This window comes from Myiozetetes cayanensis, unplaced genomic scaffold, assembly GCF_022539395.1.
Source record: "Myiozetetes cayanensis isolate MyiCay16 unplaced genomic scaffold, myiCay2020 scf4, whole genome shotgun sequence".
Lineage (NCBI taxonomy): Eukaryota > Metazoa > Chordata > Aves > Passeriformes > Tyrannidae > Myiozetetes > Myiozetetes cayanensis.
Window position 1 is genome coordinate 44,748,241 of NW_026087631.1, and position 16,031 is coordinate 44,764,271.

Sequence of the window (16,031 nt, forward strand, 5' to 3'; positions counted from 1 at the left end):
TAATATACAAAGTAGGGAGTGATAAATAAAGACAAAGATACAAACTTGACAGATGAGGGATAATGGAGATAATACTAGAACCTCAGAGTTTCCAGTCCTTAATTGTTGGACCATCGATAAACTCTGGACACAGCTATGGAGAGAGCTAACCTGGAATTTGGAATGTATAACTATGGGAAAACAGGAGAAACATGAGAATCTGAGACAGTCCTGTGGGACTAAGCAAAATTTATTAAGGAATGTTTTTGGGTTGGTTATGGGGGAAGAAGTCAGTGGGGACTGGACAGAAAGGGGTTTTTTGGGGCTGGTCAAATGTAGAACTGTGCTCCCAGTGTGATCCCTGCTCCTGATCCCCACAGTCTCTCCTGTCTCTGATTTGCTCTTTCTCTATCCTTCTCTGCATAATTTCACTCTCTATCCCATGTGTGGGAGGGCTGCAAAGATTAGGTGCCAGCTACAGAGCAGACTGGCAGGAGTGGGTTTGGTCACAGCTACTGGAGCCAGAGCTGGAGTGTGGGTACTGCCCCAGGTGGTGTCAGATCCTGGGGGAGGGAGGGTGCCAATGCCAGCTGGTGAGTGTGTGCACCCTTGTGAACCCAGCAAATGTTGTGTCTGTGTGTCTGTCTATCTGTGCTTATGTGTGGTTGAATTTTCACTGCTAGTACTACAAGGCCAGGTTTGATGGGGTTTTGAGCAACCTGATTTAGTGGAAGGATGCCTGCCCAAGGCAGGGGGTTTGGAACTAGGTGATCTTTAATGTCCCTTCCAACCCAAGTCAATCATTCTATGACTCTATGACGCTGACTCCTGCACTGGAGCCCACAGTTGGGGTGTCACTGGGGGACCAGTCCAAACCATCAACTCCGGCAAACCAACCACCTCAACATCTTGCTGACACATCCAAGCTCTTTGAGGCCAATTTCATTCTATCTTCCACTACTTCATTGTCATGATGTTTGCTTTTCCGCTGAGGTTCAAGTACTGATTGTTCCTTTCTGCAGTACAACAACAGAGGGTCACATTTCTTCTCCTGCTGGCATGTCTACATGAAGCAAAAAGCACTGAATGTTTTCCAATGTATTTCTATGGGATTTAATGTCTACCACTGCAGAAATTAGTATAGCACACTGCTACAAAGTTTTGTGCTTTCCAAAAAGCATTCTGCAAGGATAGAGTATTGGTAACAAGCTGCAGCAAACTTATGTGGAAAGTCTTTAGCTTTCTCCTCAATGAACTTTACAGTTGCTGTGTATTTTGGAGCATTACTAAAGCCTCTATTATGAAGAGAAACTGATGATATATAGTTTCATTTATCACATTTAGCTGTACATTTTTTGTCTGTATAATAGAGATTCTTGTTACTCAGTAAAAAAATCTACCCTCACATTTCATATCATGGCATATTGATAATCTTTCTGCTAAAACTTTATTTTTACTGACTGAGTTTTTACACTGACATTGTAAGAATGAGGTAATGAGTTGATTTAACTGTGTCAAGCTATTACCAGAATGAAATCTATGGTGCAGAAATAGTGTTTACTGACCTAATGCATACCTAATGCTTGCATATTAACTTTCCCTTAAGGGAAGGACACATCTTCAAATTTGGATGCACTTCAGTTACAGAATTAATATTGCCTCTGACGAAAAGCAGGCATGCTTAAGATCTCAGAGGAAAACCTTTAAGATCGTAATGGAGAGGAGGACTGACTTCAAAAGGATCTTGTACAGAGGTAGGAAATAACCATTTCTCATCCTTTCCAAAATTCCATGTGTGTTTAGTGTAAAGTTGTTTTCCTGCAGTATAAAGATGAATAAAATTACCAATGAAGTCAGTCAATAAGCACCAGAGTGTCAAATCCAAAGAAGTAAAAGTAAATATTATTTCTTCCTGTCTAAGTTACAGTATTTTACTTTTAAGATAAGCTGCTTAGAACCTTCATTCTTATTCATAAAATTCCCCAAGGAAAACCATTTCAAGTACACTTTTAGCTATTTAATTCAGAGGGAAACATCATGCATAACTTAGAGCTGATGCACATTTCCCTTACTGGTTTCCTGTAAGTCTCTCACTTCCTTCAGGGGTCATTTGAGTTACAGAGTATTCTATCGCTGCATCATTAATCACACAGATAATAAGGAATAATATCTGTATCTGAATGCAAATCTGTCCAAAATGTAATGTATTTATCACAAGTCCCAAGCACTCACTGAAGCGTTTTCTACCCAGCAAGGCACTCAAGTATACATGCAGTGAAGTTTTGCTAAACTACATTTCTCTGTGATTACCTGCTCAACAGAGGCCTGAAAGTTCTTCCCTGAAAAGGCTGAGAGGTACCAGAGAGTTTGGGTGTCAGATCTGACTGTCTCTAAACAGGTGCCTGTCATCACTTCCACTTTTTCTGGGTTTTAAACAGAATTCTTAGAGTGCTTCCAATGCACTACAGTATGTTGAGGTTGGAAGGAGTCCAGCAGCAAAATAGCTTTAAGCCTCACAAAGGCAGGAAGCAGGGAACATAGGCACTGTATATTCTTAAGCCTGATGAAGCATTCTTCCATAGATGTGCTGTTGAACAGCACAGGAGTATGGTAATACATTGATAAGCGACCTTCATGTAGGAAATTAATGCTACTTGTAACAGGAGCTGAATCCCTTCCTTTTAAAATATAAATTATTAGCATGAATTTGGCCAGTTATTTTTGTAAACGTGTTTCCAGACTGCATTTGTGTTCTGCATCCCATCACTGAATTATCCCCTCTTTGCCTTTCTGGCATGTAAATGGAATCTGTTTCACTGCTTTTACTGATTAGATAACAAAACAGACTGGAATGAAAATTCTAAAGCTAACAGCTATTTGTTAGAGCTGGTTGAAATCTTTCCAATAAATATTTCAACAGGGTTTAAACTTGTTCTGAGCTGTATACAAATTCTATCCAGTGTCAGTCCTTAAATGCATGGCTAAACCTGATCTTTGAGGATAGGAAAAACAAGGTTAATGTTTCACTTATAAATACACAGCACAAGGAAAAAAAAAGAAAAAAAGGAAAAGCAAACTTATTTCTAATGTTGACACAGAGTCTATCCTTGCCGTACTTTCTTGGATACAAGGCCTGTGCATGGGTATGGAACCAGGTACCAGCAGACAGAGGACTGGAGCATCTGACTTAGTTTCCTTTGAAGCAAATCTGATAAACACATAAAATACTTAGAGGGGGAAAAAAGAGTGCACAGTTAATAGAGAAACAAAATATCTTCAAAACAAATTAATAATACAGACACTGGCTGAAAGACACATCTTGGGTGCAACTGTCCTTTTTCCTGATGAGTTTTATGAGCAAATGTTTTCCTTGGAAATTGCTACAGTTACACCACCACAGCTCCAGCCCAGCCTCCCTTGGTCACAGAGACTACTGGTACTGTGGTATTCTTGTGAACAGAGTATGGAATAACCAACATGTTAGTCTACAAAGTTTTGATTAAATTGAAAACAACATTCACCACAAGCCATTGTACCCCCTTGTAAGCAGTGACTCAGGCAGTGTAGAAGGAAACAAGGAGACGTTCTCTGGGACACCTCTACTATTTTGTATGTTTTGGGCAACACTGTGTTAATTGCTGTTGTTGAAGATAATTCCTTGCAAACTCCTATGACAGATAATAACTTTCATTCTGTGAGCAGAAACAAGCTACCATCCATTGATCACAAATTCATCTACCTGGAAGGCCTTTGACATGGTCCCACAGGACATCGTTATCTCTAAAACTGCATAGACATGGATTTGAAGGGAGGACTGTTTGACAGATAAGGAACTGGCTTGATGGATGTATCCAGATATTGTGGTCAGGTGGCAGTCAAGTAGTGTTCGTCAGGGCTCTATCTTGAGGCCAGTGCCCTTTAATATCTTTAGCAGTGACATAGGCAGTGGGATAAGATGCATCCTCGACAAGTTTGCAGATGACACCAAGATGATATGTGCAGCTGACACAAGAGGAGAACAGAACATGATCCAGAGGGACCTAGACAAGCTCCAGAAGTGGGCCCACAAGAGCCTCACGAAGTTCAACAAGGCCAAGTGCAAGGTACTGCACCTGGATCAGGGCAATCCCAGACAGGGGGAAGAAGTCATAGTGAGCCACCCTGCCAAGAAGGACTTGGGGGGTTCTGCTGAGTGAGAGATTGGACATGACCCCACAGCCCAGAAGGTCAACTGCATCCTGGGCTGCATCAAAATCAGCGTGGCCAGCAGTTCAAGGGAGGTGATTCTGTCCCTCCGCTCTGCGTTCGTGAGACCCCACCTGGAGTGCTGCATCCAGCTCTGGGACCTCCAGTATAAGAAGGGCATAAACCTGTTAAAGCAGGTCCAGAGGAGGCCAAAAAGGTGATCAGTGGGCTGGAACACCTCTCCTGTGAAGACAGGCTGAGACCATTGGGGTTTTTCAGTCTGGAGAAGAGAAGGTTCTGGTGACACCTCATTGAGTCTTTCAGTACTTAAAGGGGGCTTATAAAAAAGAGGGATAGAGACTTCTTTACATGGGAAGAGAGTGATAAGACAAGGCAGAATATTTTTAAACCAAAAGAGGACTGATTTAGATTAGGTATTAGAAAAAAAATTCTTTACTCAGAGGGTCTTGAGGCACTGGAACAGGTGGGCCTAAGAAGTTGTGGATACCCTGCCCCTGGAAGTGTTTCAGGACAGGTTGGATGGTGCCCTGAACAACCTGAACTAGTAGCTCCCTGTCTGTGGTGGGGAGACAGGAACTAGATAATCCTGAAGGTCCCTTCCAACCCAAACCATTCTATGATTCCATGATTTCTCATGGAAGCTTTGCAGACACACCTAGCCACGGTTGCTCCATGTATCACAGATGTGTAAGATTTTGTAAAATTTAAAATTACCCCAGCACCTTCATGCATTTCTGCAAGATGACAAAACATCAGTGCATTTGGATGCACATGCAAACCAGCTGTAGAGTGATTGCTGCTTATTGCCAGCAGGTGAACTGCCAGGTTTGACACATCTCATACCGGGGAGATATCTACGAGGTGCTGTAGACTGCTCTGTTAAAGCTCCAATACCCAACTGCATCACAAGATGAGAGCTTTCAAAGAGCACCGGATGATATCCATTCCTCTCTCTAGGATTATCTTTGCTGTTATACTGTAAACATGTTCTGCCCGTGATTAGCATGAACCTCTCTTGATGTGTCTTCTTGTTATGAACAAGATGTTTCTCCGTGTGTCATCTAAAGCATAGAATGTAGGCCAAGTGTTTCAGAAGTGTATTCATTACTTCACTGGGAATTGCCACAGTAAAATATTAAGTACAGTCAGGCTGAAATAATAGCTAATCTAAAGGCTGCACTGTGTTATCAATCAAATGCAGATGAACCAATTAATATTATGCAAACTCAGTATCTTGTCTGAAGAATTTCTAGTGACTAGGGTCAAAACAGAAAATGCCTCCCAGGAAATAAAGGATAATTAGGTTAAAAAGGCTCAAAATCTCCCAAGGAAAAATGGTAAATGTTAATTTAATATACAGTGTCATAGCAAGCTCCAAATTTTTTTTTTTCCAAAAAATATTTGGGACTTCAAAAGAGCCCAGCAAAGACATGTATTTGTTAGGCATTGTAAAGACATTGTATGATATATTAAAAAAAAAAAGAAAAAAAAAAAAGGAAAGGCGGTCCAATACATTCAAAAATATACACAGTTAAAAAATTGTGTAACATATAATTCACACACTTTTTTCAGAGTCTAATAAAAACAGAAATTCTGACTTCAATTATGATATCTTCCTTTTCTGTTATCAGATTCTGTACAGGCTACCTAATAAGTTTAACTAAAAACACAGCATGAAAAGTAAACTTCTTCCTCCATGCAAGTTGAACAATAAAGGATCATCTTTCCTAACATTTCCTAACATGAACAGGGCTTCAGCTGAACAAATAACCTTGGGATCCTTTATAGCACTAGTGAAGAGAAGCACATTTTATATGTAATTCACCTTGGCCACCTTAGGAAGTAAATTAAGTTCTGAACTTGTCTCTTTCTACTCTGTCATTTGTTGCTATGATGACAGATTCATTAGCTCAAACCATGCTCAAAGTGAGAAAATTTCCATCAACTGTGTCACCAGATGCTCAAAAGAATTGTACGAAGCCTTGAAAATTCATGTCTTAAAATACAAAGCATTAAGTATTCCTTTTATCTAGAAAATATTCCTTATATCTCTTGACCTGATTTACATCTCTTAAGCAGATTTCAGCAGGTGATTATTTGCTCTGTTAGCTCTGAGGTGTAGAAATAATAGCCACAGGATCATAGAATCATAGATATCTTAGAGAAGGTATCTTAAAGATCATCTCATTCCAACCTCCCTGTCATGGGCAGAGACACCTTCCACTAGACCAGGTTGCTCAGAGCTCCATCCAACCTGTCCTTGAACACTTCCAGTGATGGAGCATCCAGAGCTCCTCTGGGCAACCTGTTTCAGTGCCTCACCACCCTCACAGTAAAGAATTTCTTCCTCACAAATAATCTACATCTCTCTTCTTTCAGTATAAAGCTGTTGCCCCTTGTCCTATCAATTGCTTGATATGATACATCAATAATCTCTCCATGAAGCAAAAGTTAAAAATAAGCCACCTCCTTGAGTACAGCATTGTGTTCAGTTCTTGGCCCCTCAGTTCAGGAAGGATATTGAGGGGCTGGAGCAGGTCCAGAGAAGAGCAATGAGGCTGGTGAAGGGACTTGAGAACAAGTCCTGTGAGGAGAGGCTGAGGGAGCTGGGGTTGTTTAGTCTGGAGAAGAGAAGGCTCAGGGGTGACCTCATCACTCTCTACAAGTCCCTGAGAGGAGGTTGTAGCCAGGTGGGGGTTGGTCTCTTCTCCCAGGCAATCAGCAGCAGGACAAGAGGGCACAGTCTCAAGCTCTGCCAGAGGAGGTTTAGGTTGGATATTAGAAAGAAGTTCTTTTCAGAGTGATCAGGCATTGGAATGGCCTGCCCAGGGAGGGAGTGGATTCACCGTCCCTGGAGGTTTTTAAGATGAGGCTGGATGTGGCCCTGAGTGCCATGATCTAGTAATCACAGTGGGGCTGGATCAAGGGTTGGACTTGATGATCTCAGAGGTCTCTTCCAACCCAGTTAATTCTATGATTCTATCATTTTATGATTACAAATAAAAACCAGATCTGGTAACATCAAATGAAAACCTTAGCATATGCTCTAGTAACCAGAAGGAGAAACCTCTCCCAGAGTGGCTCCCAGGCCACTCGATCTACTCACTAGTGAGTCCTACTCGATACTTGCTCGTGATGCCACACTCACTTTTATATGCTCACTTGCCCCAGTTGGTGACCCCATGGACCCGCAAGTCTGACAACCAGAGCTCTGACTCCAGACCCCCATCACACATTAGAGAATCATAGAATATGCTGAGTTGGAAAGGATCCACAAGGATCATTGAGTCCAACTCTCAGCCCTGCACAGGATCATCCCTAAGAGTCACACTATGTGCCTCAGATTATCATCCAAACGCTTCTTGAACTCTGTCAGGCTGTGACCACTTCCCTGGGGAGCCTGTTCCAGTGCCCAGGCACTCTCTAGGTGAAGAATCTTTTCCTAATATCCAATCTAAACCTCCCCTGACACAACTTCAGGCCGTTCCCTAAGGTCCTGTTACTGGTCACCACAGAGAAGAGACCAGTGTCTGCCCTTTCTCTTCCTGTCACAAGGAAGTTGGATCTGCAAAGAGGTCTCCCCTCAGTCTCCTCATGTTGTGCACAACAAAAATTGAAATGACACCATGTGCCTGTGACAATGCTAAAAGCGCTGACAAATAACAAAACTTTGCATAGACTATTCAAAACTAGGCACTAAAATGTCTACACTTACTATATTAGCGAAAGAACTGCAAGTGAGCAACAGCTAATTGAAATTGCCTTTTATATGTGTTTAATTCCCAGGCAGATGGAATGTTAGATGCATAATAAGGTGAATTACTTAAAATGAATAATTCTGTTACTATATCTAATCACGGCCTAGTGAATTCAACACAGGCTATGATTATCTTTACAACTGGGTAATACTGTGGCTAATCTACCAAATGAATTAGCTGCTCAAGCCTGCCACCAGAGCTGTAAGAAATGAGGCTGTGCTATCAGTCAGCAGCAGCACCACTGAATGAGATGGCTGCCTTTTCCCTGCCTTTGCTGTAAATCCACATTCCTCTTCTGCTCAGCCCAACAATAAAGCCCATCTACTTACAGACAGTAATAATGTCCTTTGAGATCTGCATGCATAGAGGAGATAAAATTACTTAAGAAAGAGGAGTAAGACAAGCTCAATAATCCCCTGCTTGCCTTATTTTTTAAAAAAATAGAAACAGAGCCTGTTTCTCTAGTGTGCATAGAGGACATAGAAGTCTTATTCCCTATGAAAATAGCTCAATAAAACAGCCTATTTGTTGTGCCTATGTCTCACCCTGCAGCACAGGAAAAGAAAAATTTATTGATGTGTAGATCTCAGTATCCTAATCCAAGAGCCTCTTGAAATGCTGCGGCTTTGCCCTTCACTTCCCTCTACTGCATCAAACATTCCCATAACAACATGACACAGCTGCTGTAAGGTGTGCTCAGGTGCTAGGCCAATTGTCCCTCTAGTAATGATGTTGAAAACAGCCAGCAATGCATGCTGCAAAATCTGAATCCAAGAAGGGTACAGCCTGATGTTCTTCTGATGCCGAGGTACTGTGCTGAGCTGTGATATTCCTTTGGGGATCCACCACCTAGATTCCACAGTCCAGCAGAAGATAATCTAATAAAACTTTAGTCTCTTCTCAATCAGTTTTACAAACTGTTTCCTTAAAGGATTCTGAAGGTGTGTACACTCATTTTAGCTACATACATCAGTGGGTGGATTCCTAGCTAGACTCTTCAGGGCTCTAATGATTCAAGCTATTCCCAATAACCATAATGCTGCTCTTGAATTTTCATCTACTGTCACGCCCTTGCTTTTTCTTTGTCAAGGTTTGTAGTTCTATAATACCACAGTCAATATTCCTCCTAATGCTTTGTTCTTCTAATAAGAATAACCCTCTTCCAATGGTTCCTTTTAATGCTTTACTTCTAGCATTAGTAATATACAAACACTGAGCTGAAGATTATTGTGCTTTATTTTTGCTGGCTGTTTTCCTGAGAAACGTATTCTATTTATGGCACATGTTGACACAGCTGGTTCCAATATTCCTTCTCATGCATAGCAATTTGGGGAAGGCTGCCATACTGCTGCATGTGAAAGCAATCATTCCAGGCTTTTTTTCATAGAGCAGTCTATGGACCCTTTCTACTGCCTGGGGAGGCAATCCTTGTTTCACTTGCCAGTTCGTCCCCAGCTTCCTCAGCAGATGTCCCCAGACATATCTCTGGGGTCATGGCCAAGGATAATATGGAGAGGGAGACAATACTTCTGCCTACAGGCTTGTTCTCCACCCACTATTCTGGAATAGGAGTGTCCACACATGGAGTTAATCAGGGGTAAGCCCCTATGCAGACAAGCCCTCACACTAAACACACCGCTGTGAAGGATGCTGAGGCTTCTAACCACATCCTTGATACTAGATGTGCATCACAGATTCCCTCAGCACTGTGCCTTTATACTTCAATCTATACCTGAGCCTTCAATCTTAGCAAACATCAAAGAGCACATACCTCTGCTACTAACTTAAAGACCTTTTGCAATGATTATAAATGTAGTAGTTGTCTTACTTCACTTGTACATTCAAAAAGCCTTTGAAAGTATACTTCTTATAACTACTATAGAGCTCTATAACTACTATAGAGCAGGTTAACAAAATGTCTCACATTGCAAATGTTTCACACCAATGTTCAATCACTATATTTTTATATCAGAAAAACCTTGCTTTATTTTTCTCTTTCTAACTGAGCTGACACAACACTGAGGGTTTGGTGTTTTGTTTGTTTTTGTTTTGGTTTGGTTTTTTGGTTTTTTTTTGTTTGTTTCTGGTTGGTTGGTTGGTTGGTTTGGGTTTTTTGTTGTTGTTTTTGGTTTTTTTGTGGGAAGACATGAGAAGCAATTGGGAAAATGATTCATTGTGATGACCCTCTGAATTCCTGTGGAACTCCATGTCAAAAGCACATTTTTTTCTACTTTCCCATTTTTGGTCAAAATTAAAGTCAAAGATCCCACTTACTACTGTGTAAAACTGGAGCAGCTCCAACAAAACCATGGGTATTACACTAGATTTATGCTGCTCTGAGAGCAGACTTTGGATGGTAGATTTTGTGGTCAGCACTTGGCTGTAAAGCTTTTTGACTTTAGAGTTTTGAAATCATGTCTTCCAGAATGCTTTTCAGATGAAATTCAGAAGTCACTTCAACAATACTGCATATTTCTTTAAAATCTGTATTTTGATTACTAAGCAAATGCAAATGTAATCTTACAAGTACAAAGTAGAACAGCACCAGAATAAGAAACCAGCAAGTCTGAATTACTTTTATTTGCTCCCCTATATTTGCCTAGGGTTGCTATCAGATGGCCCCAATTTCTTCTGGTGAGGCAAATGGTGGCGCAACAGTTTGAGTATAAGAGGGGATATAATGGCTTGTCCTGAACAGGCTGGATATCTGGCACATATTTAAACTGACCAGAATCAAGAACATCATGTACATCATCTTTAACTACATTTACAGCCCTAGTACCATCTGTAGGAAAAGCAACAAGTAATTTTATACGAGTGTAATAAGTCATTCAGCCATACCAGTGTGCATTAATCGCCCACCCATAATCACAGGGATGCAGATGCAGTGCCTGTTTGTCTGTTCTTATGCATTTGCAGCACTAAGAATTGTAGTCAGTAGCATCCTGCTCCTTTCCCAGGTGCTGGCAGAGGCAATATTATGCTGCCTAAGGACAAAAGCACCCCAAGGACTGCAGTCTGGCTGCTGATGCTCTGTGCACAGAGGCATCACAAAGTGTTGCATGTAAGTAGCACTGGAGCACTGTACAACGACTGACACAGTGAAAGGAGCTGTATATGTTGTTACTTCTACTTTTTGTGGTGTTCAGATAGGATGGGATAATTATGAATCCCATTTGTTTTTTTAAACCTTACAAATGGGAACTAGCCTGTAGCTCCATTTCTGCTACTGTGAGAGTCAATGTTTGATTCTTCTAAGTTTCTGAGCTGTCAAAAGCAGTCCAGAGTTTATTTATACATTTCTCTCAGTCTTGCCACCTCTCACACACAAGCAGCCCAAGATGCTGTGAGGCTATCTTTAGTCTTGCAGGCAGTTTGGATAGTTAGTGCAAATCACCAGCTACTTTCATTTTAATCTCAAGTCTCAAAAAGCCCCAACAAAACACTGTGAGCTCAACTTTAGCTTATCATAAGCTATGAAAAATCTGCAGATGCCAGTGCAGTCTGGAGACATGAAGTTTCATAAAAGCCTGAGCTGTTTAGCATAAGCTGTTTCTGGAAGTTTTGCTATTATGCCAGTCAGTCCCCTTTAGCATCCTAATACATGATAACACCTTGCCAGTGGATATGACAGCAGCTAAATGAATGATGGGAAAGATTGGAAAATATCGCAAATGAGAAAAATGCCATAGTTCTATTGAACATGCACCACCACGTCCATACTGACCCCAGTATTTAGGAATGGAAGAGTACAGGAAGAGGGAAAGAACAGTAATGCCTGTTGTGAAATGTCCCATCTCCATTCAGCAATCACCTCTACTGTTAAGTAACAAACACATTATCAAAGACTCAGAGCAAACCAGATATTAAGCTATGCAACTAATAAGAGCGTGAGTCAAATTTTGCTTGTTCATATAAATTGATTTGATCAGCCTTTCATTCTCCATATTTTCTAGCGTAGATACTATATTTGAGCCTTGGCGTAAGCCCTTCTATCCAACATTCAGGAATTTATTGTACAGAGTGTATTTTCAGGGAGACATATGACTAGGTGGTTAACGTTTTAGTTGTCTGTGATGACAATTTACTTTTTAGAGATCACAGAGAATATCATCACGTGGTGCAAACTAAGCTTTGTGGGATCCTATTTTAAATTATGGATATTGTCTTAGATTCTTGCTGCATTGCCAGGCTCCATGCAACTGACATCTCCGCTACAGAAACAAATAGTTTACACTTTTATTTTAATCTGAGGTGTTGCTGTATGGCCCCACAGTTTCAATTTCTTTGCTCTGAACTCAGCTTACTTCACCATTTCTTTTTTCTCTCTGGGGAAATCTACATTCACATCCAACATCAGTCACTCGTTGACTTCTTGGGAACAAAGGCTTATTTTATTACAATTTCCAGCCACACGTCGAGCTACCAGTCAATTTGTGCGTGTCTCCTACCCACACTTCGTTTTTCTTTTTATGAGAGTGACCTGTTCTGTACCTCACTACAGGCAGTGGGGTAAACCCTTTGCCTACAGTTAACACAACTTCAGCTCATGCCCTTCTTTCCCAGGGATATGCTGCCAGGGCAGCTCCACAGAGAAGGTCATGGCCCCAGTAAGTATGAAGCAGTCTGCACCTCCAGGCAAGGTGAATGTGAAGCATCCTGCCTTAGCTGGTTTATGATTTTTGCTGGAGGCAGGCCCAGAGAAAACTAGCTGAACAGTAAAGCCTGAATTTAAAAAAAAAAAAAAAAAATTAAAAAAAAAATCCATCATCCATTTCAGTTTTGTTTGCAAGGTGTGAGAAGCACCTTCAGAGCCTCATTACGATACAGTTCTAAGTGTTTATTCTTGCTACACAAGCAGAATCTGTGTGCCAATTTAGTTGAGCCAGCTCACTGCCACAAACTCTGTTTCACAAACCCTTGGATTTCCTTCATGCTTTCTGATTCCTCTCAGGGCAAATACAACTAACTGCCTCTTATTCGACATCATTTAGACACAACGATGATAAGTTCTACATAAAGATCATGGAATCATAGAATGGTTTGGGTTGGAAAGGACCTTAAAGATCATCTAGTTCCAGTGCTGCTGCCATGAGCAGAGACACCTTTCACTAGACCATGCTGCTAAAAGCCCCATCCAACCTGGTTCTGAATACTTCCAGCAATGGGACATCCATTCTGGACTTCTCTGGGCAACCTGTTCCAGTGCCTCACCATCCTCTGAGGAAAGAATTTCTTTCTAATGTCTAATCTAAACTTACTCCTTCTGTTAAAACCCATTCTTCCTTGTCCTGTCACCACATAATGTAAATATGTAAATAGTCTCTCTCTATTTGTCTTGTAGGCTCCCTTCAGGTACTGGAAGGCCACAATTAGGTCACCCCAAAGCTTTCTTTTCTTCAGGCTGAAAAATCCCAGTTTTCTCAGCCTTTACTCATAGGAGAGGTGTTCTATCCCTCTAATCAACTTGGTGGCCTCCTCTGCTTCAACACGACTCTGTCCTTCCTGTCCTTCCCAGAGCTGGATGCAGTCTCCAGGTGGGATCTCACTAGAGCTGAGCAGAGGGGCGGAATCATCTCCCTTCCGCCCATGCTGCTTTTGATGCCTCCCATGATACAACTGGCTTTCTAGGCTGTGAGTGCACATTGCTGGGTCGTGTCCAGCATCTCATCCACCAGAATCCCCACAAGTCCTTCTCAACAGGGCTGCTCTTGATCTGTTAATTCTCTCAGCATTTTTTAATACCAGGGTTTGCCCCAAGCCAGGGATAGTACCGTGAACTTGGTTTTGTTAATCCTCATGAGATTCCACAGGCCCAAGCCTCCAGCATGCCCTCTGGATGGCATCCCATCCTTCAATTGTGTCAATTGCACTAGTCAGCTCCAGGTCCTCAGCAAATTTACTGAGGGTGCACTTTATCTCTTTGTCTGTGTCACTGATGAAGACATTAAATGACACTGTTCCCACTACAGACCCCAGAGGGACACAACCTTTCACTGATGTCCCCTGGCACTCTGAGCCATTGACCACTACCCTCTGCGTGCAACCATCTAACTACTGACCTCCAGCCATCAAATACATCTCCCTCCAGTTTGGAGAGAAGGATGTTGTGGGGGATTGCACCAAAGGCCTCACAGAAGTCCAGATAAATGACACGTGTAGCCCTCGCTTTGCCTACTTATGTAGTCACTCCATCATAGAAGGCCACTGCGTTGGTCAGGCAGGACTTGCCCTTCTTGAAGGATACTGGCTGTCTCAAATCTCAAATCCTCCCTATCCTCCATGTGCCTTAGCATATGTCTAGGAGGATCTGTTCCATGATCTTCCCAGGCACAGAGGTGACATGTCAGTAGTTCCCATTCATTGGAGAGATGTGGGAAGAGAAGTTACCATTGAATAATGAGTCAAAAAAAAGCTGTTTAGTAACTCAGCCTTCTTGTCATCTTTTGTTACTAGTTTTCCAGCTTTGTTTGTCAGGGTCAGTACCTTCTTTTCCCTTCCTTTTCTGGAAATGGCCTGGTCAAGGCAGGGTAAGATGGTCGGGGAGAAAAGAATACCATTTTCTCTCACAGTCCTGTCCTGACATTCTCTCCTCAGTATGTGGGTGTTTGGATGTGAAGGTTAAAGTACTGGGTGCCCATCCTATCCCTTAATCACCCCAAGGCCCAAAATGGCAGCTTAACCTCCTGCTAGAACTTCATAAATGGGTCTCACACTCCCAGGAATGTTCCAAGGTCTCACCAGCAAGGGCTGAAGCTTGCAGAGTTCATGATTGACTGTATAGTCATTTTGTTTTTTAAATTATGTTGCAGTCTGAGAGATGCTGACCCTGTCAAAACCTAATTTAGTTCTCTAAAGTACATAAAGGAAATAAAGCTAAAAGAAAAAAATAATGGTATGTAAATGCTACTGTCAGAACCGTATTCATTTCCCTCTAATGTGATAACATGGATGCAAAAAAAAATCACAGTTTGACAGATATCAGCCAAGAGATGCTTCTACCACTATCTCCAGATTTCACATGTGTGCTTTTGCTTGTGACTTTTCTCCATTACTTTTTTGTGCTTGCCATTTTTCCTGCCATTTTTCTGCTGGTATTATTCTTCCTGTTTGCACTTCAGGCATTCTGTTATCTACACATGACTTGATATGATTTCCTCTTTGTTCACCCCATGCTTATTTTAGCTGTTTTTTCTTTCCTCTTGCTTTTTCTATCAACATCCCATGTACATCGATATATTTCTTGCTTTGTTTTACACTGTAGCCAGTTGTCTACTCAGAAACCTCTAATATTTGGACATTATGATGTGAATATGACTCATTGCAAACACCTAGAAACAAGAACAATTTCAACCTCATAAACAATGCTCTCATTTGATTATGACAACCCAACATTTGCTTCTACTTCAACCACTTCTTTTCCCTCAAATAGGAAACCAGTTACCTCACTATGTGCAGTGCATGGGAAGAAATGCATCAAGAGGAAGGCAAAGCCACCAAGAGGTGGAGAAATGCATGCATTTCTCTTCTACTTTTATGCATGATCTTCTACCTATTTTCTATATATACATGCTTCCTGGCTGTGAATATCAAAGATGTAGATGGAACAGAATGAAATAAATGGAAGAAGGTAGAGTGCATATATAGCGAATCAAAACATAAGTAACTACTAGCTAGGTCTCTTGTACTCTACATGGTTACTGCAAGTTAAATCACACCTTCATGAAAAAAATCCACCTGAATTTATGATGAACTGTTCTCTCTTCTGTCATGTGACTTCACATTTCAGAATTTCAGTGTTTTCTTCCTGCAGCCCCACACCAATGGGAATGCAAAACAGAGAAGCCTTAATTAAATCTCAGAGAATTCACAAAAACTTCTATACAGGCTTACTCTTTGCCTTAGAAATAAGAGTGTGAAAAACTTTTTTATAGTGTATGGCTAATATTAGTGTTCCTGGACACCCTGGTACTGTAAAAGGGAAAATTAATGTGATACATTTCGCACATCAAGCAACTGTGTGTTCTTGTCTCAGCTATTTCCAGTAGAATCCAACACTTGTGCTATAACCCCTCCAAGAGTCATTGC